The sequence below is a fragment of the Hyla sarda genome, unplaced genomic scaffold (genome assembly GCF_029499605.1).
Source record: "Hyla sarda isolate aHylSar1 unplaced genomic scaffold, aHylSar1.hap1 scaffold_1550, whole genome shotgun sequence".
NCBI lineage: Eukaryota > Metazoa > Chordata > Amphibia > Anura > Hylidae > Hyla > Hyla sarda.
Window position 1 is genome coordinate 41,907 of NW_026608186.1, and position 24,781 is coordinate 66,687.

At 46.1% G+C, this 24,781-nt stretch overlaps 11 non-coding genes across 11 annotated transcripts; all 11 read left to right on the forward strand.

Moving 5' to 3' along the window:
• The first annotated feature begins 1,722 nt into the window (after nt 1-1,722).
• Nucleotides 1,723-1,913, forward strand: LOC130310050 (U2 spliceosomal RNA). Its single transcript, XR_008858614.1, has one exon. It is a non-coding gene; the product is annotated as a U2 spliceosomal RNA (small nuclear RNA).
• A 2,087-nt stretch (nt 1,914-4,000) lies between these two features.
• LOC130310051 (U2 spliceosomal RNA) lies at nt 4,001-4,191 on the forward strand. The gene has a single exon (XR_008858615.1). It is a non-coding gene; the product is annotated as a U2 spliceosomal RNA (small nuclear RNA).
• Nucleotides 4,192-6,284: 2,093 nt separating this feature from the next.
• On the forward strand, nt 6,285-6,475 carry LOC130310065 (U2 spliceosomal RNA). Its single transcript, XR_008858628.1, has one exon. It is a non-coding gene; the product is annotated as a U2 spliceosomal RNA (small nuclear RNA).
• A 2,097-nt stretch (nt 6,476-8,572) lies between these two features.
• LOC130310068 (U2 spliceosomal RNA) lies at nt 8,573-8,763 on the forward strand. The gene has a single exon (XR_008858630.1). It is a non-coding gene; the product is annotated as a U2 spliceosomal RNA (small nuclear RNA).
• Nucleotides 8,764-10,853: 2,090 nt separating this feature from the next.
• Nucleotides 10,854-11,044, forward strand: LOC130310052 (U2 spliceosomal RNA). Its single transcript, XR_008858616.1, has one exon. It is a non-coding gene; the product is annotated as a U2 spliceosomal RNA (small nuclear RNA).
• A 2,096-nt stretch (nt 11,045-13,140) lies between these two features.
• On the forward strand, nt 13,141-13,331 carry LOC130310053 (U2 spliceosomal RNA). The gene has a single exon (XR_008858617.1). It is a non-coding gene; the product is annotated as a U2 spliceosomal RNA (small nuclear RNA).
• A 2,091-nt stretch (nt 13,332-15,422) lies between these two features.
• LOC130310054 (U2 spliceosomal RNA) lies at nt 15,423-15,613 on the forward strand. Its single transcript, XR_008858618.1, has one exon. It is a non-coding gene; the product is annotated as a U2 spliceosomal RNA (small nuclear RNA).
• Nucleotides 15,614-17,696: 2,083 nt separating this feature from the next.
• LOC130310055 (U2 spliceosomal RNA) lies at nt 17,697-17,887 on the forward strand. Its single transcript, XR_008858619.1, has one exon. It is a non-coding gene; the product is annotated as a U2 spliceosomal RNA (small nuclear RNA).
• A 2,090-nt stretch (nt 17,888-19,977) lies between these two features.
• LOC130310056 (U2 spliceosomal RNA) lies at nt 19,978-20,168 on the forward strand. The gene has a single exon (XR_008858620.1). It is a non-coding gene; the product is annotated as a U2 spliceosomal RNA (small nuclear RNA).
• A 2,063-nt stretch (nt 20,169-22,231) lies between these two features.
• On the forward strand, nt 22,232-22,422 carry LOC130310057 (U2 spliceosomal RNA). Its single transcript, XR_008858621.1, has one exon. It is a non-coding gene; the product is annotated as a U2 spliceosomal RNA (small nuclear RNA).
• Nucleotides 22,423-24,504: 2,082 nt separating this feature from the next.
• LOC130310049 (U2 spliceosomal RNA) lies at nt 24,505-24,695 on the forward strand. Its single transcript, XR_008858613.1, has one exon. It is a non-coding gene; the product is annotated as a U2 spliceosomal RNA (small nuclear RNA).
• Nucleotides 24,696-24,781: the final 86 nt, after the last annotated feature.

Below are 24,781 nucleotides of genomic sequence, written 5' to 3' on the forward strand. Positions count from 1 at the left end.
GCGCCACACCCCTACCCCTTAATTCCCTGGTTGAACTTGATGGACATATGTCTTTTTTCGACCGTACTAACTATGTAACTATGTAACATAACATGGGGGGGGGGGGGGGGGGTCTCCTGGCAGTTCACACAGGTGTGTCATTGCTGTACATTGACCATGCATTGCTTCTGTGGTATTGCAAAGGCAAAGACAAATGCTTCCAGCCATCCATTGCACTAATGGATTGGTCATCAGCTGGCTGTCTATGTCCCGCATCAATATAGACCAAAGTACAGAGGGTTAGGCTATGCTATTGTGCACCTACCTGATGCATCAGAAGGTGCGAGGCCCTTGCTAAATTCTGTGCACAGACTTTGAGATCTATACTTTAGACTGTATCTAAACCTGCTCCAACATGGACTGACATTCTGGCCTACTTTCAGCCGATGCGACTTGTCTGTCGCTGAACAGTCGCTTTTTATGTATTCAGCACCTATGTATAATGTTGTAAAAATGCTCTAGAAGCTAAAGTCGCAGAAATGTCACACATATTTGGCCTGCAACTTTCTGTGCGACAAATTCAGACAGGAAAAATCAGTATAAATCCTTAGAAAATTATCCCCCAGTGTCTCCATCTGCTGGCGGTATTGAATAAGCATTGCTGCACTGATGGGGTATGCATTAGACGAAAAAAAAGAAGAAAAAGAAGAATAATACGCCCAGAAAAGAGGCGAAAAGGAGAAAAACGTAAAAAAACGTGAAAAAAAAGTAAGAGGAAGAGAAGGGAAAAAAAGGTGGAAATGGGTTTAAAAGTGATTTCGGCGGAGAAATATATATATATATATATATATATATATATATATATATATACGCGCACACACACACATATATATAAACGTATTCTCCGTTGAGATATTGCAGCCGCTGCTGTGTCCAGGCCCAGGAGCCTTAGCACTGTGCTGTGATGTCACTCAATACCACTGACATCACTAGGTGTAAACAACATCTCTCCTTTGCTGTGTATGTGACTATGGAGCTGTTTGGTGATGTCGTCTATTACGGCCTTCATAGAAGCAACAGGAGATTGTTGCATCCATCTAGAACCCTCAGAACTACAGTGCTATGATGTCACTCACTTCCACAGGCCTTGCAGAGTGTAAACAACAACAACCCAGCTTTGTTGTGTATGTAACCATAGGGATTTGTGATGTCACCTAGAACCTTCACAGCAGCGACAGCTTTATGAGGAGCATCAGCACTGCTCTGCCTGAGCAGAACCATCACCGCCATAGGTTGTCAAATAACCCGGATTTAACCCACACAGGTAAGTCCAATGGGGTGCAGGCATGTCCTCTATGCTTACAGCTTCCCGTGGGTGTTGGTTTGATACCGTTTGGGGACAGCCAAGGAGGCATCTGCAGGCAACAAAGGTAGGTGTGTGCTTGTGTGTGTGTTTCCTATGCAGATCCTAAGCCCAGTGTCACATGCAAGTAGGAGGAGTAAGAAGGGTTCCTGGCAAATCCGGGTTATGGATTGCATTTAAAAAGGCCCCGTGGGAGTGCAATGGGCCCCTGTCTTGCTGCTTAGCAATAATGGTATGGGTTTAGGTTCTGCTGTGTGTACTGGTGGTTGACTGCCCCCCAGCCCAGAGTGTGCATGGAAAATTGTCTGGCAGCCTCCCTGACAGCAAGCAGTGATAGTGCCCATGAAGGGCACCTTGTTGGGCCCGCCCCTTTCACGGTTATCGCTTCTCGGCCTTTTGGCTAAGATCAAGTGTAGTATCTGTTCTTATCAGTTTAATATCTGATACGTCCCCTATCTGGGGACCATATATTAAATGGATTTTTGAGAACGGGGGCCGATTTCGAAGCTTGCTTCCGTCGCCCTATGCATTGACCCGATATGGCAGTATCTTCGGGTACAGTGCACCACCCCCTTACAGGGTTAAAAAGAAAGATTCCTACTTTCATTGCTACCTGCTTGCTGGCTAGCCAGCTAGCCAGCCCTGTGGGCCTTGCTGCTGCTGCAGCCAAAAAACAAAAGGTGGTGCTGCTGCTGCTTCTGCTGCTTCTGCTTCTGCTTGTGTCTGGCCGCTGTTGGAGCGTCCAGGCACAGGACTTCTGCTGCTGCTGACTAAATGGCCTCCTTAATTGGATCATTTGAGTAGCCAGCACACCTGTGCAGGTAGGGCATGACATGATAGGCAGCTGCCTTGATAGCGGGTGGGTGCTGAATGTTCCTAATTGACAAAATAAGATTAATGCTTATGAAGAAATATAAAATCTCATCCCTTCCCCAATATCGCGCCACACCCCTACCCCTTAATTCCCTGGTTGAACTTGATGGACATATGTCTTTTTTCGACCGTACTAACTATGTAACTATGTAACATAACATGGGGGGGGTCTCCTGGCTGTTCACACAGGTGTGTCATTGCTGTACATTGACCATGCATTGCTTCTGTGGTATTGCAAAGGCAAAGACAAATGCTTCCAGCCATCCATTGCACTAATGGATTGGTCATCAGCTGGCTGTCTATGTCCCGCATCAATATAGACCAAAGTACAGAGGGTTAGGCTATGCTATTGTGCACCTACCTGATGCATCAGAAGGTGCGAGGCCCTTGCTAAATTCTGTGCACAGACTTTGAGATCTATACTTTAGACTGTATCTAAACCTGCTCCAACATGGACTGACATTCTGGCCTACTTTCAGCCGATGCGACTTGTCTGTCGCTGAACAGTCGCTTTTTATGTATTCAGCACCTATGTATAATGTTGTAAAAATGCTCTAGAAGCTAAAGTCGCAGAAATGTCACACATATTTGGCCTGCAACTTTCTGTGCGACAAATTCAGACAGGAAAAATCAGTATAAATCCTTAGAAAATTATCCCCCAGTGTCTCCATCTGCTGGCGGTATTGAATAAGCATTGCTGCACTGATGGGGTATGCATTAGACGAAAAAAAAGAAGAAAAAGAAGAATAATACGCCCAGAAAAGAGGCGAAAAGGAGAAAAACGTAAAAAAACGTGAAAAAAAAGTAAGAGGAAGAGAAGGGAAAAAAAGGTGGAAATGGGTTTAAAAGTGATTTCGGCGGAGAAATATATATATATATATATATATATATATATATATATATATATATATACGCGCACACACACACATATATATAAACGTATTCTCCGTTGAGATATTGCAGCCGCTGCTGTGTCCAGGCCCAGGAGCCTTAGCACTGTGCTGTGATGTCACTCAATACCACTGACATCACTAGGTGTAAACAACATCTCTCCTTTGCTGTGTATGTGACTATGGAGCTGTTTGGTGATGTCGTCTATTATGGCCTTCATAGAAGCAACAGGAGATTGTTGCATCCATCTAGAACCCTCAGAACTACAGTGCTATGATGTCACTCACTTCCACAGGCCTTGCAGAGTGTAAACAACAACAACCCAGCTTTGTTGTGTATGTAACCATAGGGATTTGTGATGTCACCTAGAACCTTCACAGCAGCGACAGCTTTATGAGGAGCATCAGCACTGCTCTGCCTGAGCAGAACCATCACCGCCATAGGTTGTCAAATAACCCGGATTTAACCCACACAGGTAAGTCCAATGGGGTGCAGGCATGTCCTCTATGCTTACAGCTTCCCGTGGGTGTTGGTTTGATACCGTTTGGGGACAGCCAAGGAGGCATCTGCAGGCAACAAAGGTAGGTGTGTGCTTGTGTGTGTGTTTCCTATGCAGATCCTAAGCCCAGTGTCACATGCAAGTAGGAGGAGTAAGAAGGGTTCCTGGCAAATCCGGGTTATGGATTGCATTTAAAAAGGCCCCGTGGGAGTGCAATGGGCCCCTGTCTTGCTGCTTAGCAATAATGGTATGGGTTTAGGTTCTGCTGTGTGTACTGGTGGTTGACTGCCCCCCAGCCCAGAGTGTGCATGGAAAATTGTCTGGCAGCCTCCCTGACAGCAAGCAGTGATAGTGCCCATGAAGGGCACCTTGTTGGGCCCGCCCCTTTCACGGTTATCGCTTCTCGGCCTTTTGGCTAAGATCAAGTGTAGTATCTGTTCTTATCAGTTTAATATCTGATACGTCCCCTATCTGGGGACCATATATTAAATGGATTTTTGAGAACGGGGGCCGATTTCGAAGCTTGCTTCCGTCGCCCTATGCATTGACCCGATATGGCAGTATCTTCGGGTACAGTGCACCACCCCCTTACAGGGTTAAAAAGAAAGATTCCTACTTTCATTGCTACCTGCTTGCTGGCTAGCCAGCTAGCCAGCCCTGTGGGCCTTGCTGCTGCTGCAGCCAAAAAACAAAAGGTGGTGCTGCTGCTGCTTCTGCTGCTTCTGCTTCTGCTTGTGTCTGGCCGCTGTTGGAGCGTCCAGGCACAGGACTTCTGCTGCTGCTGACTAAATGGCCTCCTTAATTGGATCATTTGAGTAGCCAGCACACCTGTGCAGGTAGGGCATGACATGATAGGCAGCTGCCTTGATAGCGGGTGGGTGCTGAATGTTCCTAATTGACAAAATAAGATTAATGCTTATGAAGAAATATAAAATCTCATCCCTTCCCCAATATCGCGCCACACCCCTACCCCTTAATTCCCTGGTTGAACTTGATGGACATATGTCTTTTTTCGACCGTACTAACTATGTAACTATGTAACATAACATGGGGGGGGGGGGGGGGGGTCTCCTGGCTGTTCACACAGGTGTGTCATTGCTGTACATTGACCATGCATTGCTTCTGTGGTATTGCAAAGGCAAAGACAAATGCTTCCAGCCATCCATTGCACTAATGGATTGGTCATCAGCTGGCTGTCTATGTCCCGCATCAATATAGACCAAAGTACAGAGGGTTAGGCTATGCTATTGTGCACCTACCTGATGCATCAGAAGGTGCGAGGCCCTTGCTAAATTCTGTGCACAGACTTTGAGATCTATACTTTAGACTGTATCTAAACCTGCTCCAACATGGACTGACATTCTGGCCTACTTTCAGCCGATGCGACTTGTCTGTCGCTGAACAGTCGCTTTTTATGTATTCAGCACCTATGTATAATGTTGTAAAAATGCTCTAGAAGCTAAAGTCGCAGAAATGTCACACATATTTGGCCTGCAACTTTCTGTGCGACAAATTCAGACAGGAAAAATCAGTATAAATCCTTAGAAAATTATCCCCCAGTGTCTCCATCTGCTGGCGGTATTGAATAAGCATTGCTGCACTGATGGGGTATGCATTAGACGAAAAAAAAGAAGAAAAAGAAGAATAATACGCCCAGAAAAGAGGCGAAAAGGAGAAAAACGTAAAAAAACGTGAAAAAAAAGTAAGAGGAAGAGAAGGGAAAAAAAGGTGGAAATGGGTTTAAAAGTGATTTCGGCGGAGAAATATATATATATATATATATATATATATATATATATATATATACGCGCACACACACACATATATATAAACGTATTCTCCGTTGAGATATTGCAGCCGCTGCTGTGTCCAGGCCCAGGAGCCTTAGCACTGTGCTGTGATGTCACTCAATACCACTGACATCACTAGGTGTAAACAACATCTCTCCTTTGCTGTGTATGTGACTATGGAGCTGTTTGGTGATGTCGTCTATTATGGCCTTCATAGAAGCAACAGGAGATTGTTGCATCCATCTAGAACCCTCAGAACTACAGTGCTATGATGTCACTCACTTCCACAGGCCTTGCAGAGTGTAAACAACAACAACCCAGCTTTGTTGTGTATGTAACCATAGGGATTTGTGATGTCACCTAGAACCTTCACAGCAGCGACAGCTTTATGAGGAGCATCAGCACTGCTCTGCCTGAGCAGAACCATCACCGCCATAGGTTGTCAAATAACCTGGATTTAACCCACACAGGTAAGTCCAATGGGGTGCAGGCATGTCCTCTATGCTTACAGCTTCCCGTGGGTGTTGGTTTGATACCGTTTGGGGACAGCCAAGGAGGCATCTGCAGGCAACAAAGGTAGGTGTGTGCTTGTGTGTGTGTTTCCTATGCAGATCCTAAGCCCAGTGTCACATGCAAGTAGGAGGAGTAAGAAGGGTTCCTGGCAAATCCGGGTTATGGATTGCATTTAAAAAGGCCCCGTGGGAGTGCAATGGGCCCCTGTCTTGCTGCTTAGCAATAATGGTATGGGTTTAGGTTCTGCTGTGTGTACTGGTGGTTGACTGCCCCCCAGCCCAGAGTGTGCATGGAAAATTGTCTGGCAGCCTCCCTGACAGCAAGCAGTGATAGTGCCCATGAAGGGCACCTTGTTGGGCCCGCCCCTTTCACGGTTATCGCTTCTCGGCCTTTTGGCTAAGATCAAGTGTAGTATCTGTTCTTATCAGTTTAATATCTGATACGTCCCCTATCTGGGGACCATATATTAAATGGATTTTTGAGAACGGGGGCCGATTTCGAAGCTTGCTTCCGTCGCCCTATGCATTGACCCGATATGGCAGAATCTTCGGGTACAGTGCACCACCCCCTTACAGGGTTAAAAAGAAAGATTCCTACTTTCATTGCTACCTGCTTGCTGGCTAGCCAGCTAGCCAGCCCTGTGGGCCTTGCTGCTGCTGCAGCCAAAAAACAAAAGGTGGTGCTGCTGCTGCTTCTGCTGCTTCTGCTTCTGCTTGTGTCTGGCCGCTGTTGGAGCGTCCAGGCACAGGACTTCTGCTGCTGCTGACTAAATGGCCTCCTTAATTGGATCATTTGAGTAGCCAGCACACCTGTGCAGGTAGGGCATGACATGATAGGCAGCTGCCTTGATAGCGGGTGGGTGCTGAATGTTCCTAATTGACAAAATAAGATTAATGCTTATGAAGAAATATAAAATCTCATCCCTTCCCCAATATCGCGCCACACCCCTACCCCTTAATTCCCTGGTTGAACTTGATGGACATATGTCTTTTTTCGACCGTACTAACTATGTAACTATGTAACATAACATGGGGGGGGGGGGGGTCTCCTGGCTGTTCACACAGGTGTGTCATTGCTGTACATTGACCATGCATTGCTTCTGTGGTATTGCAAAGGCAAAGACAAATGCTTCCAGCCATCCATTGCACTAATGGATTGGTCATCAGCTGGCTGTCTATGTCCCGCATCAATATAGACCAAAGTACAGAGGGTTAGGCTATGCTATTGTGCACCTACCTGATGCATCAGAAGGTGCGAGGCCCTTGCTAAATTCTGTGCACAGACTTTGAGATCTATACTTTAGACTGTATCTAAACCTGCTCCAACATGGACTGACATTCTGGCCTACTTTCAGCCGATGCGACTTGTCTGTCGCTGAACAGTCGCTTTTTATGTATTCAGCACCTATGTATAATGTTGTAAAAATGCTCTAGAAGCTAAAGTCGCAGAAATGTCACACATATTTGGCCTGCAACTTTCTGTGCGACAAATTCAGACAGGAAAAATCAGTATAAATCCTTAGAAAATTATCCCCCAGTGTCTCCATCTGCTGGCGGTATTGAATAAGCATTGCTGCACTGATGGGGTATGCATTAGACGAAAAAAAAGAAGAAAAAGAAGAATAATACGCCCAGAAAAGAGGCGAAAAGGAGAAAAACGTAAAAAAACGTGAAAAAAAAGTAAGAGGAAGAGAAGGGAAAAAAAGGTGGAAATGGGTTTAAAAGTGATTTCGGCGGAGAAATATATATATATATATATATATATATATATATATATATATATATATATATACGCGCACACACACACATATATATAAACGTATTCTCCGTTGAGATATTGCAGCCGCTGCTGTGTCCAGGCCCAGGAGCCTTAGCACTGTGCTGTGATGTCACTCAATACCACTGACATCACTAGGTGTAAACAACATCTCTCCTTTGCTGTGTATGTGACTATGGAGCTGTTTGGTGATGTCGTCTATTATGGCCTTCATAGAAGCAACAGGAGATTGTTGCATCCATCTAGAACCCTCAGAACTACAGTGCTATGATGTCACTTACTTCCACAGGCCTTGCAGAGTGTAAACAACAACAACCCAGCTTTGTTGTGTATGTAACCATAGGGATTTGTGATGTCACCTAGAACCTTCACAGCAGCGACAGCTTTATGAGGAGCATCAGCACTGCTCTGCCTGAGCAGAACCATCACCGCCATAGGTTGTCAAATAACCCGGATTTAACCCACACAGGTAAGTCCAATGGGGTGCAGGCATGTCCTCTATGCTTACAGCTTCCCGTGGGTGTTGGTTTGATACCGTTTGGGGACAGCCAAGGAGGCATCTGCAGGCAACAAAGGTAGGTGTGTGCTTGTGTGTGTGTTTCCTATGCAGATCCTAAGCCCAGTGTCACATGCAAGTAGGAGGAGTAAGAAGGGTTCCTGGCAAATCCGGGTTATGGATTGCATTTAAAAAGGCCCCGTGGGAGTGCAATGGGCCCCTGTCTTGCTGCTTAGCAATAATGGTATGGGTTTAGGTTCTGCTGTGTGTACTGGTGGTTGACTGCCCCCCAGCCCAGAGTGTGCATGGAAAATTGTCTGGCAGCCTCCCTGACAGCAAGCAGTGATAGTGCCCATGAAGGGCACCTTGTTGGGCCCGCCCCTTTCACGGTTATCGCTTCTCGGCCTTTTGGCTAAGATCAAGTGTAGTATCTGTTCTTATCAGTTTAATATCTGATACGTCCCCTATCTGGGGACCATATATTGAATGGATTTTTGAGAACGGGGGCCGATTTCGAAGCTTGCTTCCGTCGCCCTATGCATTGACCCGATATGGCAGTATCTTCGGGTACAGTGCACCACCCCCTTACAGGGTTAAAAAGAAAGATTCCTACTTTCATTGCTACCTGCTTGCTGGCTAGCCAGCTAGCCAGCCCTGTGGGCCTTGCTGCTGCTGCAGCCAAAAAACAAAAGGTGGTGCTGCTGCTGCTTCTGCTGCTTCTGCTTCTGCTTGTGTCTGGCCGCTGTTGGAGCGTCCAGGCACAGGACTTCTGCTGCTGCTGACTAAATGGCCTCCTTAATTGGATCATTTGAGTAGCCAGCACACCTGTGCAGGTAGGGCATGACATGATAGGCAGCTGCCTTGATAGCGGGTGGGTGCTGAATGTTCCTAATTGACAAAATAAGATTAATGCTTATGAAGAAATATAAAATCTCATCCCTTCCCCAATATCGCGCCACACCCCTACCCCTTAATTCCCTGGTTGAACTTGATGGACATATGTCTTTTTTCGACCGTACTAACTATGTAACTATGTAACATAACATGGGGGGGGGGGGGTCTCCTGGCTGTTCACACAGGTGTGTCATTGCTGTACATTGACCATGCATTGCTTCTGTGGTATTGCAAAGGCAAAGACAAATGCTTCCAGCCATCCATTGCACTAATGGATTGGTCATCAGCTGGCTGTCTATGTCCCGCATCAATATAGACCAAAGTACAGAGGGTTAGGCTATGCTATTGTGCACCTACCTGATGCATCAGAAGGTGCGAGGCCCTTGCTAAATTCTGTGCACAGACTTTGAGATCTATACTTTAGACTGTATCTAAACCTGCTCCAACATGGACTGACATTCTGGCCTACTTTCAGCCGATGCGACTTGTCTGTCGCTGAACAGTCGCTTTTTATGTATTCAGCACCTATGTATAATGTTGTAAAAATGCTCTAGAAGCTAAAGTCGCAGAAATGTCACACATATTTGGCCTGCAACTTTCTGTGCGACAAATTCAGACAGGAAAAATCAGTATAAATCCTTAGAAAATTATCCCCCAGTGTCTCCATCTGCTGGCGGTATTGAATAAGCATTGCTGCACTGATGGGGTATGCATTAGACGAAAAAAAAGAAGAAAAAGAAGAATAATACGCCCAGAAAAGAGGCGAAAAGGAGAAAAACGTAAAAAAACGTGAAAAAAAAGTAAGAGGAAGAGAAGGGAAAAAAAGGTGGAAATGGGTTTAAAAGTGATTTCGGCGGAGAAATATATATATATATATATATATATATATATATATATATATATATACGCGCACACACACACATATATATAAACGTATTCTCCGTTGAGATATTGCAGCCGCTGCTGTGTCCAGGCCCAGGAGCCTTAGCACTGTGCTGTGATGTCACTCAATACCACTGACATCACTAGGTGTAAACAACATCTCTCCTTTGCTGTGTATGTGACTATGGAGCTGTTTGGTGATGTCGTCTATTATGGCCTTCATAGAAGCAACAGGAGATTGTTGCATCCATCTAGAACCCTCAGAACTACAGTGCTATGATGTCACTCACTTCCACAGGCCTTGCAGAGTGTAAACAACAACAACCCAGCTTTGTTGTGTATGTAACCATAGGGATTTGTGATGTCACCTAGAACCTTCACAGCAGCGACAGCTTTATGAGGAGCATCAGCACTGCTCTGCCTGAGCAGAACCATCACCGCCATAGGTTGTCAAATAACCCGGATTTAACCCACACAGGTAAGTCCAATGGGGTGCAGGCATGTCCTCTATGCTTACAGCTTCCCGTGGGTGTTGGTTTGATACCGTTTGGGGACAGCCAAGGAGGCATCTGCAGGCAACAAAGGTAGGTGTGTGCTTGTGTGTGTGTTTCCTATGCAGATCCTAAGCCCAGTGTCACATGCAAGTAGGAGGAGTAAGAAGGGTTCCTGGCAAATCCGGGTTATGGATTGCATTTAAAAAGGCCCCGTGGGAGTGCAATGGGCCCCTGTCTTGCTGCTTAGCAATAATGGTATGGGTTTAGGTTCTGCTGTGTGTACTGGTGGTTGACTGCCCCCCAGCCCAGAGTGTGCATGGAAAATTGTCTGGCAGCCTCCCTGACAGCAAGCAGTGATAGTGCCCATGAAGGGCACCTTGTTGGGCCCGCCCCTTTCACGGTTATCGCTTCTCGGCCTTTTGGCTAAGATCAAGTGTAGTATCTGTTCTTATCAGTTTAATATCTGATACGTCCCCTATCTGGGGACCATATATTAAATGGATTTTTGAGAACGGGGGCCGATTTCGAAGCTTGCTTCCGTCGCCCTATGCATTGACCCGATATGGCAGTATCTTCGGGTACAGTGCACCACCCCCTTACAGGGTTAAAAAGAAAGATTCCTACTTTCATTGCTACCTGCTTGCTGGCTAGCCAGCTAGCCAGCCCTGTGGGCCTTGCTGCTGCTGCAGCCAAAAAACAAAAGGTGGTGCTGCTGCTGCTTCTGCTGCTTCTGCTTCTGCTTGTGTCTGGCCGCTGTTGGAGCGTCCAGGCACAGGACTTCTGCTGCTGCTGACTAAATGGCCTCCTTAATTGGATCATTTGAGTAGCCAGCACACCTGTGCAGGTAGGGCATGACATGATAGGCAGCTGCCTTGATAGCGGGTGGGTGCTGAATGTTCCTAATTGACAAAATAAGATTAATGCTTATGAAGAAATATAAAATCTCATCCCTTCCCCAATATCGCGCCACACCCCTACCCCTTAATTCCCTGGTTGAACTTGATGGACATATGTCTTTTTTCGACCGTACTAACTATGTAACTATGTAACATAACATGGGGGGGGGGGGGGGGGTCTCCTGGCTGTTCACACAGGTGTGTCATTGCTGTACATTGACCATGCATTGCTTCTGTGGTATTGCAAAGGCAAAGACAAATGCTTCCAGCCATCCATTGCACTAATGGATTGGTCATCAGCTGGCTGTCTATGTCCCGCATCAATATAGACCAAAGTACAGAGGGTTAGGCTATGCTATTGTGCACCTACCTGATGCATCAGAAGGTGCGAGGCCCTTGCTAAATTCTGTGCACAGACTTTGAGATCTATACTTTAGACTGTATCTAAACCTGCTCCAACATGGACTGACATTCTGGCCTACTTTCAGCCGATGCGACTTGTCTGTCGCTGAACAGTCGCTTTTTATGTATTCAGCACCTATGTATAATGTTGTAAAAATGCTCTAGAAGCTAAAGTCGCAGAAATGTCACACATATTTGGCCTGCAACTTTCTGTGCGACAAATTCAGACAGGAAAAATCAGTATAAATCCTTAGAAAATTATCCCCCAGTGTCTCCATCTGCTGGCGGTATTGAATAAGCATTGCTGCACTGATGGGGTATGCATTAGACGAAAAAAAAGAAGAAAAAGAAGAATAATACGCCCAGAAAAGAGGCGAAAAGGAGAAAAACGTAAAAAAACGTGAAAAAAAAGTAAGAGGAAGAGAAGGGAAAAAAAGGTGGAAATGGGTTTAAAAGTGATTTCGGCGGAGAAATATATATATATATATATATATATATATTTATATATATATATATATACGCGCACACACACACATATATATAAACGTATTCTCCGTTGAGATATTGCAGCCGCTGCTGTGTCCAGGCCCAGGAGCCTTAGCACTGTGCTGTGATGTCACTCAATACCACTGACATCACTAGGTGTAAACAACATCTCTCCTTTGCTGTGTATGTGACTATGGAGCTGTTTGGTGATGTCGTCTATTATGGCCTTCATAGAAGCAACAGGAGATTGTTGCATCCATCTAGAACCCTCAGAACTACAGTGCTATGATGTCACTCACTTCCACAGGCCTTGCAGAGTGTAAACAACAACAACCCAGCTTTGTTGTGTATGTAACCATAGGGATTTGTGATGTCACCTAGAACCTTCACAGCAGCGACAGCTTTATGAGGAGCATCAGCACTGCTCTGCCTGAGCAGAACCATCACCGCCATAGGTTGTCAAATAACCCGGATTTAACCCACACAGGTAAGTCCAATGGGGTGCAGGCATGTCCTCTATGCTTACAGCTTCCCGTGGGTGTTGGTTTGATACCGTTTGGGGACAGCCAAGGAGGCATCTGCAGGCAACAAAGGTAGGTGTGTGCTTGTGTGTGTGTTTCCTATGCAGATCCTAAGCCCAGTGTCACATGCAAGTAGGAGGAGTAAGAAGGGTTCCTGGCAAATCCGGGTTATGGATTGCATTTAAAAAGGCCCCGTGGGAGTGCAATGGGCCCCTGTCTTGCTGCTTAGCAATAATGGTATGGGTTTAGGTTCTGCTGTGTGTACTGGTGGTTGACTGCCCCCCAGCCCAGAGTGTGCATGGAAAATTGTCTGGCAGCCTCCCTGACAGCAAGCAGTGATAGTGCCCATGAAGGGCACCTTGTTGGGCCCGCCCCTTTCACGGTTATCGCTTCTCGGCCTTTTGGCTAAGATCAAGTGTAGTATCTGTTCTTATCAGTTTAATATCTGATACGTCCCCTATCTGGGGACCATATATTAAATGGATTTTTGAGAACGGGGGCCGATTTCGAAGCTTGCTTCCGTCGCCCTATGCATTGACCCGATATGGCAGTATCTTCGGGTACAGTGCACCACCCCCTTACAGGGTTAAAAAGAAAGATTCCTACTTTCATTGCTACCTGCTTGCTGGCTAGCCAGCTAGCCAGCCCTGTGGGCCTTGCTGCTGCTGCAGCCAAAAAACAAAAGGTGGTGCTGCTGCTGCTTCTGCTGCTTCTGCTTCTGCTTGTGTCTGGCCGCTGTTGGAGCGTCCAGGCACAGGACTTCTGCTGCTGCTGACTAAATGGCCTCCTTAATTGGATCATTTGAGTAGCCAGCACACCTGTGCAGGTAGGGCATGACATGATAGGCAGCTGCCTTGATAGCGGGTGGGTGCTGAATGTTCCTAATTGACAAAATAAGATTAATGCTTATGAAGAAATATAAAATCTCATCCCTTCCCCAATATCGCGCCACACCCCTACCCCTTAATTCCCTGGTTGAACTTGATGGACAGATGTCTTTTTTCGACCGTACTAACTATGTAACTATGTAACATAACATGGGGGGGGGGGGGGTCTCCTGGCTGTTCACACAGGTGTGTCATTGCTGTACATTGACCATGCATTGCTTCTGTGGTATTGCAAAGGCAAAGACAAATGCTTCCAGCCATCCATTGCACTAATGGATTGGTCATCAGCTGGCTGTCTATGTCCCGCATCAATATAGACCAAAGTACAGAGGGTTAGGCTATGCTATTGTGCACCTACCTGATGCACCAGAAGGTGCGAGGCCCTTGCTAAATTCTGTGCACAGACTTTGAGATCTATACTTTAGACTGTATCTAAACCTGCTCCAACATGGACTGACATTCTGGCCTACTTTCAGCCGATGCGACTTGTCTGTCGCTGAACAGTCGCTTTTTATGTATTCAGCACCTATGTATAATGTTGTAAAAATGCTCTAGAAGCTAAAGTCGCAGAAATGTCACACATATTTGGCCTGCAACTTTCTGTGCGACAAATTCAGACAGGAAAAATCAGTATAAATCCTTAGAAAATTATCCCCCAGTGTCTCCATCTGCTGGCGGTATTGAATAAGCATTGCTGCACTGATGGGGTATGCATTAGACGAAAAAAAAGAAGAAAAAGAAGAATAATACGCCCAGAAAAGAGGCGAAAAGGAGAAAAACGTAAAAAAACGTGAAAAAAAAGTAAGAGGAAGAGAAGGGAAAAAAAGGTGGAAATGGGTTTAAAAGTGATTTCGGCGGAGAAATATATATATATATATATATATATATATATATATATATATATATACGCGCACACACACACATATATATAAACGTATTCTCCGTTGAGATATTGCAGCCGCTGCTGTGTCCAGGCCCAGGAGCCTTAGCACTGTGCTGTGATGTCACTCAATACCACTGACATCACTAGGTGTAAACAACATCTCTCCTTTGCTGTGTATGTGACTATGGAGCTGTTTGGTGATGTCGTCTATTATGGCCTTCATAGAAGCAACAGGAGATTGTTGCATCCATCTAGAACCCTCAGAACTACAGTGCTATGATGTCACTCACTTCCACAGGCCTTGCAGAGTGTAAACAACAACAACCCAGCTTTGTTGTGTATGTAACCATAGGGATTTGTGATGTCACCTAGAACCTTCACAGCAGCGACAGCTTTATGAGGAGCATCAGCACTGCTCTGCCTGAGCAGAACCATCACCGCCATAGGTTGTCAAATAACCCGGATTTAACCCACACAGGTAAGTCCAATGGGGTGCAGGCATGTCCTCTATGCTTACAGCTTCCCGTGGGTGTTGGTTTGATACCGTTTGGGGACAGCCAAGGAGGCATCTGCAGGCAACAAAGGTAGGTGTGTGCTTGTGTGTGTGTTTCCTATGCAGATCCTAAGCCCAGTGTCACATGCAAGTAGGAGGAGTAAGAAGGGTTCCTGGCAAATCCGGGTTATGGATTGCATTTAAAAAGGCCCCGTGGGAGTGCAATGGGCCCCTGTCTTGCTGCTTAGCAATAATGGTATGGGTTTAGGTTCTGCTGTGTGTACTGGTGGTTGACTGCCCCCCAGCCCAGAGTGTGCATGGAAAATTGTCTGGCAGCCTCCCTGACAGCAAGCAGTGATAGTGCCCATGAAGGGCACCTTGTTGGGCCCGCCCCTTTCACGGTTATCGCTTCTCGGCCTTTTGGCTAAGATCAAGTGTAGTATCTGTTCTTATCAGTTTAATATCTGATACGTCCCCTATCTGGGGACCATATATTAAATGGATTTTTGAGAACGGGGGCCGATTTCGAAGCTTGCTTCCGTCGCCCTATGCATTGACCCGATATGGCAGTATCTTCGGGTACAGTGCACCACCCCCTTACAGGGTTAAAAAGAAAGATTCCTACTTTCATTGCTACCTGCTTGCTGGCTAGCCAGCTAGCCAGCCCTGTGGGCCTTGCTGCTGCTGCAGCCAAAAAACAAAAGGTGGTGCTGCTGCTGCTTCTGCTGCTTCTGCTTCTGCTTGTGTCTGGCCGCTGTTGGAGCGTCCAGGCACAGGACTTCTGCTGCTGCTGACTAAATGGCCTCCTTAATTGGATCATTTGAGTAGCCAGCACACCTGTGCAGGTAGGGCATGACATGATAGGCAGCTGCCTTGATAGCGGGTGGGTGCTGAATGTTCCTAATTGACAAAATAAGATTAATGCTTATGAAGAAATATAAAATCTCATCCCTTCCCCAATATCGCGCCACACCCCTACCCCTTAATTCCCTGGTTGAACTTGATGGACATATGTCTTTTTTCGACCGTACTAACTATGTAACTATGTAACATAACATGGGGGGGGGGGGGGGGTCTCCTGGCTGTTCACACAGGTGTGTCATTGCTGTACATTGACCATGCATTGCTTCTGTGGTATTGCAAAGGCAAAGACAAATGCTTCCAGCCATCCATTGCACTAATGGATTGGTCATCAGCTGGCTGTCTATGTCCCGCATCAATATAGACCAAAGTACAGAGGGTTAGGCTATGCTATTGTGCACCTACCTGATGCATCAGAAGGTGCGAGGCCCTTGCTAAATTCTGTGCACAGACTTTGAGATCTATGCTTTAGACTGTATCTAAACCTGCTCCAACATGGACTGACATTCTGGCCTACTTTCAGCCGATGCGACTTGTCTGTCGCTGAACAGTCGCTTTTTATGTATTCAGCACCTATGTATAATGTTGTAAAAATGCTCTAGAAGCTAAAGTCGCAGAAATGTCACACATATTTGGCCTGCAACTTTCTGTGCGACAAATTCAGACAGGAAAAATCAGTATAAATCCTTAGAAAATTATCCCCCAGTGTCTCCATCTGCTGGCGGTATTGAATAAGCATTGCTGCACTGATGGGGTATGCATTAGACGAAAAAAAAGAAGAAAAAGAAGAATAATACGCCCAGAAAAGAGGCGAAAAGGAGAAAAACGTAAAAAAACGTGAAAAAAAAGTAAGAGGAAGAGAAGGGAAAAAAAGGTGGAAATGGGTTTAAAAGTGATTTCGGCGGAGAAATATATATATATATATATATATATATATATATATACGCGCACACACACACATATATACAAACGTATTCTCCGTTGAGATATTGCAGCCGCTGCTGTGTCCAGGCCCAGGAGCCTTAGCACTGTGCTGTGATGTCACTCAATACCACTGACATCACTAGGTGTAAACAACATCTCTCCTTTGCTGTGTATGTGACTATGGAGCTGTTTGGTGATGTCGTCTATTATGGCCTTCATAGAAGCAACAGGAGATTGTTGCATCCATCTAGAACCCTCAGAACTACAGTGCTATGATGTCACTCACTTCCACAGGCCTTGCAGAGTGTAAACAACAACAACCCAGCTTTGTTGTATATGTAACCATAGGGATTTGTGATGTCACCTAGAACCTTCACAGCAGCGACAGCTTTATGAGGAGCATCAGCACTGCTCTGCCTGAGCAGAACCATCACCGCCATAGGTTGTCAAATAACCCGGATTTAACCCACACAGGTAAGTCCAATGGGGTGCAGGCATGTCCTCTATGCTTACAGCTTCCCGTGGGTGTTGGTTTGATACCGTTTGGGGACAGCCAAGGAGGCATCTGCAGGCAACAAAGGTAGGTGTGTGCTTGTGTGTGTGTTTCCTATGCAGATCCTAAGCCCAGTGTCACATGCAAGTAGGAGGAGTAAGAAGGGTTCCTGGCAAATCCGGGTTATGGATTGCATTTAAAAAGGCCCCGTGGGAGTGCAATGGGCCCCTGTCTTGCTGCTTAGCAATAATGGTATGGGTTTAGGTTCTGCTGTGTGTACTGGTGGTTGACTGCCCCCCAGCCCAGAGTGTGCATGGAAAATTGTCTGGCAGCCTCCCTGACAGCAAGCAGTGATAGTGCCCATGAAGGGCACCTTGTTGGGCCCGCCCCTTTCACGGTTATCGCTTCTCGGCCTTTTGGCTAAGATCAAGTGTAGTATCTGTTCTTATCAGTTTAATATCTGATACGTCCCCTATCTGGGGACCATATATTAAATGGATTTTTGAGAACGGGGGCCGATTTCGAAGCTTGCTTCCGTCGCCCTATGCATTGACCCGATATGGCAGTATCTTCGGGTACAGTGCACCACCCCCTTACAGGGTTAAAAAGAAAGATTCCTACTTTCATTGCTACCTGCTTGCTGGCTAGCCAGCTAGCCAGCCCTGTGGGCCTTGCTGCTGCTGCAGCCAAAAAACAAAAGGTGGTGCTGCTGCTGCTTCTGCTGCTTCTGCTTCTGCTTGTGTCTGGCCGCTGTTGGAGCGTCCAGGCACAGGACTTCTGCTGCTGCTGACTAAATGGCCTCCTTAATTGGATCATTTGAGTAGCCAGCACACCTGTGCAGGTAGGGCATGACATGATAGGCAGCTGCCTTGATAGCGGGTGGGTGCTGAATGTTCCTAATTGACAAAATAAGATTAATGCTTATGAAGAAATATAAAATCTCATCCCTTCCCCAATATCGTGCCACACCCCTACCCCTTAATTCCCTGGTTGAACTTGATGGACATATGTCTTTTTTCGACCGTACTAACTATGTAACTATGTAACATAACATGGGGGGGGGGGGGGGGGTCTCCTGGCTGTTCACACAGGTGTGTCATTGCTGTACATTGACCATGCATTGCTTCTGTGGTATTGCAAAGGCAAAGACAAATGCTTCCAGCCATCCATTGCACTAATGGATTGGTCATCAGCTGGCTGTCTATGTCCCGCATCAATATAGACCAAAGTACAGAGGGTTAGGCTATGCTATTGTGCACCTACCTGATGCATCAGAAGGTGCGAGGCCCTTGCTAAATTCTGTGCACAGACTTTGAGATCTATACTTTAGACTGTATCTAAACCTGCTCCAACATGGACTGACATTCTGGCCTACTTTCAGCCGATGCGACTTGTCTGTCGCTGAACAGTCGCTTTTTATGTATTCAGCACCTATGTATAATGTTGTAAAAATGCTCTAGAAGCTAAAGTCGCAGAAATGTCACACATATTTGGCCTGCAACTTTCTGTGCGACAAATTCAGACAGGAAAAATCAGTATAAATCCTTAGAAAATTATCCCCCAGTGTCTCCATCTGCTGGCGGTATTGAATAAGCATTGCTGCACTGATGGGGTATGCATTAGACGAAAAAAAAGAAGAAAAAGAAGAATAATACGCCCAGAAAAGAGGCGAAAAGGAGAAAAACGTAAAAAAACGTGAAAAAAAAGTAAGAGGAAGAGAAGGGAAAAAAAGGTGGAAATGGGTTTAAAAGTGATTTCGGCGGAGAAATATATATATATATATATATATATATATATATATATATATACGCGCACACACACACATATATATAAACGTATTCTCCGTTGAGATATTGCAGCCGCTGCTGTGTCCAGGCCCAGGAGCCTTAGCACTGTGCTGTGATGTCACTCAATACCACTGACATCACTAGGTGTAAACAACATCTCTCCTTTGCTGTGTATGTGACTATGGAGCTGTTTGGTGATGTCGTCTATTATGGCCTTCATAGAAGCAACAGGAGATTGTTGCATCCATCTAGAACCCTCAGAACTACAGTGCTATGATGTCACTCACTTCCACAGGCCTTGCAGAGTGTAAACAACAACAACCCAGCTTTGTTGTGTATGTAACCATAGGGATTTGTGATGTCACCTAGAACCTTCACAGCAGCGACAGCTTTATGAGGAGCATCAGCACTGCTCTGCCTGAGCAGAACCATCACCGCCATAGGTTGTCAAATAACCCGGATTTAACCCACACAGGTAAGTCCAATGGGGTGCAGGCATGTCCTCTATGCTTACAGCTTCCCGTGGGTGTTGGTTTGATACCGTTTGGGGACAGCCAAGGAGGCATCTGCAGGCAACAAAGGTAGGTGTGTGCTTGTGTGTGTGTTTCCTATGCAGATCCTAAGCCCAGTGTCACATGCAAGTAGGAGGAGTAAGAAGGGTTCCTGGCAAATCCGGGTTATGGATTGCATTTAAAAAGGCCCCGTGGGAGTGCAATGGGCCCCTGTCTTGCTGCTTAGCAATAATGGTATGGGTTTAGGTTCTGCTGTGTGTACTGGTGGTTGACTGCCCCCCAGCCCAGAGTGTGCATGGAAAATTGTCTGGCAGCCTCCCTGACAGCAAGCAGTGATAGTGCCCATGAAGGGCACCTTGTTGGGCCCGCCCCTTTCACGGTTATCGCTTCTCGGCCTTTTGGCTAAGATCAAGTGTAGTATCTGTTCTTATCAGTTTAATATCTGATACGTCCCCTATCTGGGGACCATATATTAAATGGATTTTTGAGAACGGGGGCCGATTTCGAAGCTTGCTTCCGTCGCCCTATGCATTGACCCGATATGGCAGTATCTTCGGGTACAGTGCACCACCCCCTTACAGGGTTAAAAAGAAAGATTCCTACTTTCATTGCTACCTGCTTGCTGGCTAGCCAGCTAGCCAGCCCTGTGGGCCTTGCTGCTGCTGCAGCCAAAAAACAAAAGGTGGTGCTTCTGCTGCTTCTGCTTCTGCTTGTGTCTGGCCGCTGTTGGAGCGTCCAGGCACAGGACTTCTGCTGCTGCTGACTAAATGGCCTCCTTAATTGGATCATTTGAGTAGCCAGCACACCTGTGCAGGTAGGGCATGACATGATAGGCAGCTGCCTTGATAGCGGGTGGGTGCTGAATGTTCCTAATTGACAAAATAAGATTAATGCTTATGAAGAAATATAAAATCTCATCCCTTCCCCAATATCGCGCCACACCCCTACCCCTTAATTCCCTGGTTGAACTTGATGGACATATGTCTTTTTTCGACCGTACTAACTATGTAACTATGTAACATAACATGGGGGGGGGGGGGGGGGTCTCCTGGCTGTTCACACAGGTGTGTCATTGCTGTACATTGACCATGCATTGCTTCTGTGGTATTGCAAAGGCAAAGACAAATGCTTCCAGCCATCCATTGCACTAATGGATTGGTCATCAGCTGGCTGTCTATGTCCCGCATCAATATAGACCAAAGTACAGAGGGTTAGGCTATGCTATTGTGCACCTACCTGATGCATCAGAAGGTGCGAGGCCCTTGCTAAATTCTGTGCACAGACTTTGAGATCTATACTTTAGACTGTATCTAAACCTGCTCCAACATGGACTGACATTCTGGCCTACTTTCAGCCGATGCGACTTGTCTGTCGCTGAACAGTCGCTTTTTATGTATTCAGCACCTATGTATAATGTTGTAAAAATGCTCTAGAAGCTAAAGTCGCAGAAATGTCACACATATTTGGCCTGCAACTTTCTGTGCGACAAATTCAGACAGGAAAAATCAGTATAAATCCTTAGAAAATTATCCCCCAGTGTCTCCATCTGCTGGCGGTATTGAATAAGCATTGCTGCACTGATGGGGTATGCATTAGACGAAAAAAAAGAAGAAAAAGAAGAATAATACGCCCAGAAAAGAGGCGAAAAGGAGAAAAACGTAAAAAAACGTGAAAAAAAAGTAAGAGGAAGAGAAGGGAAAAAAAGGTGGAAATGGGTTTAAAAGTGATTTCGGCGGAGAAATATATATATATATATATATATACGCGCACACACACACATATATATAAACGTATTCTCCGTTGAGATATTGCAGCCGCTGCTGTGTCCAGGCCCAGGAGCCTTAGCACTGTGCTGTGATGTCACTCAATACCACTGACATCACTAGGTGTAAACAACATCTCTCCTTTGCTGTGTATGTGACTATGGAGCTGTTTGGTGATGTCGTCTATTATGGCCTTCATAGAAGCAACAGGAGATTGTTGCATCCATCTAGAACCCTCAGAACTACAGTGCTATGATGTCACTCACTTCCACAGGCCTTGCAGAGTGTAAACAACAACAACCCAGCTTTGTTGTGTATGTAACCATAGGGATTTGTGATGTCACCTAGAACCTTCACAGCAGCGACAGCTTTATGAGGAGCATCAGCACTGCTCTGCCTGAGCAGAACCATCACCGCCATAGGTTGTCAAATAACCCGGATTTAACCCACACAGGTAAGTCCAATGGGGTGCAGGCATGTCCTCTATGCTTACAGCTTCCCGTGGGTGTTGGTTTGATACCGTTTGGGGACAGCCAAGGAGGCATCTGCAGGCAACAAAGGTAGGTGTGTGCTTGTGTGTGTGTTTCCTATGCAGATCCTAAGCCCAGTGTCACATGCAAGTAGGAGGAGTAAGAAGGGTTCCTGGCAAATCCGGGTTATGGATTGCATTTAAAAAGGCCCCGTGGGAGTGCAATGGGCCCCTGTCTTGCTGCTTAGCAATAATGGTATGGGTTTAGGTTCTGCTGTGTGTACTGGTGGTTGACTGCCCCCCAGCCCAGAGTGTGCATGGAAAATTGTCTGGCAGCCTCCCTGACAGCAAGCAGTGATAGTGCCCATGAAGGGCACCTTGTTGGGCCCGCCCCTTTCACGGTTATCGCTTCTCGGCCTTTTGGCTAAGATCAAGTGTAGTATCTGTTCTTATCAGTTTAATATCTGATACGTCCCCTATCTGGGGACCATATATTAAATGGATTTTTGAGAACGGGGGCCGATTTCGAAGCTTGCTTCCGTCGCCCTATGCATTGACCCGATATGGCAGTATCTTCGGGTACAGTGCACCACCCCCTTACAGGGTTAAAAAGAAAGATTCCTACTTTCATTGCTACCTGCTTGCTGGCTAGCCAGCTAGCCAGCCCTGTGGGCCTTGCTGCTGCTGCAGCCAAAAAACAAAAGGTGGTGCTGCTGCTGCTGCTTCTGCTGCTTCTGCTTCTGCTTGTGTCTGGCCGCTGTTGGAGCGTCCAGGCACAGGACTTCTGCTGCTGCTGACTAAATGGCCTCCTTAATTGGATCATTTGAGTAGCCAGCACACCTGTGCAGGTAGGGCATGACATGATAGGCAGCTGCCTTGATAGCGGGTGGGTGCTGAATGTTCCTAATTGACAAAATAAGATTAATGCTTATGAAGAAATATAAAATCTCATCCCTTCCCCAATATCGCGCCACACCCCTACCCCTTAATTCCCTGGTTGAACTTGATGGACATATGTCTTTTTTCGACCGTACTAACTATGTAACTATGTAACATAACATGGGGGGGGGGGGGGGGGGTCTCCTGGCTGTTCACACAGGTGTGTCATTGCTGTACATTGACCATGCATTGCTTCTGTGGTATTGCAAAGGCAAAGACAAATGCTTCCAGCCATCCATTGCACTAATGGATTGGTCATCAGCTGGCTGTCTATGTCCCGCATCAATATAGACCAAAGTATAGAGGGTTAGGCTATGCTATTGTGCACCTACCTGATGCATCAGAAGGTGCGAGGCCCTTGCTAAATTCTGTGCACAGACTTTGAGATCTATACTTTAGACTGTATCTAAACCTGCTCCAACATGGACTGACATTCTGGCCTACTTTCAGCCGATGCGACTTGTCTGTCGCTGAACAGTCGCTTTTTATGTATTCAGCACCTATGTATAATGTTGTAAAAATGCTCTAGAAGCTAAAGTCGCAGAAATGTCACACATATTTGGCCTGCAACTTTCTGTGCGACAAATTCAGACAGGAAAAATCAGTATAAATCCTTAGAAAATTATCCCCCAGTGTCTCCATCTGCTGGCGGTATTGAATAAGCATTGCTGCACTGATGGGGTATGCATTAGACGAAAAAAAAGAAGAAAAAGAAGAATAATACGCCCAGAAAAGAGGCGAAAAGGAGAAAAACGTAAAAAAACGTGAAAAAAAAGTAAGAGGAAGAGAAGGGAAAAAAAGGTGGAAATGGGTTTAAAAGTGATTTCGGCGGAGAAATATATATATATATATATATATATATATACGCGCACACACACACATATATATAAACGTATTCTCCGTTGAGATATTGCAGCCGCTGCTGTGTCCAGGCCCAGGAGCCTTAGCACTGTGCTGTGATGTCACTCAATACCACTGACATCACTAGGTGTAAACAACATCTCTCCTTTGCTGTGTATGTGACTATGGAGCTGTTTGGTGATGTCGTCTATTATGGCCTTCATAGAAGCAACAGGAGATTGTTGCATCCATCTAGAACCCTCAGAACTACAGTGCTATGATGTCACTCACTTCCACAGGCCTTGCAGAGTGTAAACAACAACAACCCAGCTTTGTTGTGTATGTAACCATAGGGATTTGTGATGTCACCTAGAACCTTCACAGCAGCGACAGCTTTATGAGGAGCATCAGCACTGCTCTGCCTGAGCAGAACCATCACCGCCATAGGTTGTCAAATAACCCGGATTTAACCCACACAGGTAAGTCCAATGGGGTGCAGGCATGTCCTCTATGCTTACAGCTTCCCGTGGGTGTTGGTTTGATACCGTTTGGGGACAGCCAAGGAGGCATCTGCAGGCAACAAAGGTAGGTGTGTGCTTGTGTGTGTGTTTCCTATGCAGATCCTAAGCCCAGTGTCACATGCAAGTAGGAGGAGTAAGAAGGGTTCCTGGCAAATCCGGGTTATGGATTGCATTTAAAAAGGCCCCGTGGGAGTGCAATGGGCCCCTGTCTTGCTGCTTAGCAATAATGGTATGGGTTTAGGTTCTGCTGTGTGTACTGGTGGTTGACTGCCCCCCAGCCCAGAGTGTGCATGGAAAATTGTCTGGCAGCCTCCCTGACAGCAAGCAGTGATAGTGCCCATGAAGGGCACCTTGTTGGGCCCGCCCCTTTCACGGTTATCGCTTCTCGGCCTTTTGGCTAAGATCAAGTGTAGTATCTGTTCTTATCAGTTTAATATCTGATACGTCCCCTATCTGGGGACCATATATTAAATGGATTTTTGAGAACGGGGGCCGATTTTGAAGCTTGCTTCCGTCGCCCTATGCATTGACCCGATATGGCAGTATCTTCGGGTACAGTGCACCACCCCCTTACAGGGTTAAAAAGAAAGATTCCTACTTTCATTGCTACCTGCTTGCTGGCTAGCCAGCTAGCCAGCCCTGTGGGCCTTGCTG